The sequence below is a fragment of the Lupinus angustifolius genome, chromosome LG11 (genome assembly GCF_001865875.1).
Source record: "Lupinus angustifolius cultivar Tanjil chromosome LG11, LupAngTanjil_v1.0, whole genome shotgun sequence".
In the NCBI taxonomy this organism is placed as follows: domain Eukaryota; kingdom Viridiplantae; phylum Streptophyta; class Magnoliopsida; order Fabales; family Fabaceae; genus Lupinus; species Lupinus angustifolius.
This window is the reverse complement of record NC_032019.1, coordinates 8,408,564-8,409,730: the sequence shown is the minus strand read 5'-3', so window position 1 is coordinate 8,409,730 and position 1,167 is coordinate 8,408,564.

Sequence of the window (1,167 nt, the reverse complement as noted above, 5' to 3'; positions counted from 1 at the left end):
CTTTGCATGGAACTCAAGACCTCCATTAAACTCGTGTGGACCACAACTTCAAGGGAAACCGTCCAAGTCATGCACACCATTGATTGAGCCGTCCAAGTTGAGTCAAATTACAAGGCTGCCGTCCAACAATTTAATACATTCAAGAATCATTCAAATGATTATTTGTGCAAAGCATTTAACAAACACATTGAGTCTTGGAGGCAATTATTTCGTGAAAGACTCAATTTAAAGTAGCCGAATTATGCATCAAAGAAGACTATGATTCCAAGGCTTAGATTTAAGGCTTTTTCATGGAAAATTAGAATGTCATTTATGTTTAGTTTTGAATTTTGTTTAGGATTTCAGTTGGACCTCTTTTACTCAAATGAGTTAGCCTATAAGTGTAAACTTTCGAATTGAATGAAAACAAGTTTGATTTTGAGCAAAATTATAAGGATTTTTCCTTTTGTGTGAGAGTGTTTCTTCTCCAAACTTCTTGGCTGAACCAAGATTATAATTCTTATCAAGAACCACGTTCTTGTGGCGAATATCACCCGGCTTATCAACACCTTGTGTTGTGGCGCCATCCACCCTTCAATCTTCACCATCTTCTTTTATCCAACACATTTCCATTCGGCCTAAACATTCACCATCAAAAGAACCACTCAAACCGTGGGTTCATTGCACCAAACAAGATAGATTGTTGCACTCAAACCGTGGGTTCATTGGCTAGGACCTTCACATCGTCAATTGGGTTTGCTAATGCAAACTGCATTTCCTGTTAGATGAGGAGTCAAAAACCTTGTTTATAGAGGGTAAAGGGTCCATCAACATGATCTGGGATCTTACTGCTCCATACTGCTCATTCAAACCTTTCAAGAATCTGATCACATAGCCACTTTCTCTATAGGACTTAACAAGTTTATAGAGAACATAATCACATTGTGAAGGACATGATGGCAGAGGTCTGAAATTGTCTAACTCTTGCCACAAACCTTTCAAGCAGGTATAATATGCATATATTGATTTGCTTCCTTGCTTAGCATTGTACAATTCTTCCTGAAGATTGCATATGCGAAAAACATCGGCCTGATAATACCTTTCTTTTAAATCTTGCCATACTTCAAGAGATGCGTCCAGCCATAAACACTTTGTAGAATAGACTTATCAATTGATTGATTAATCCAA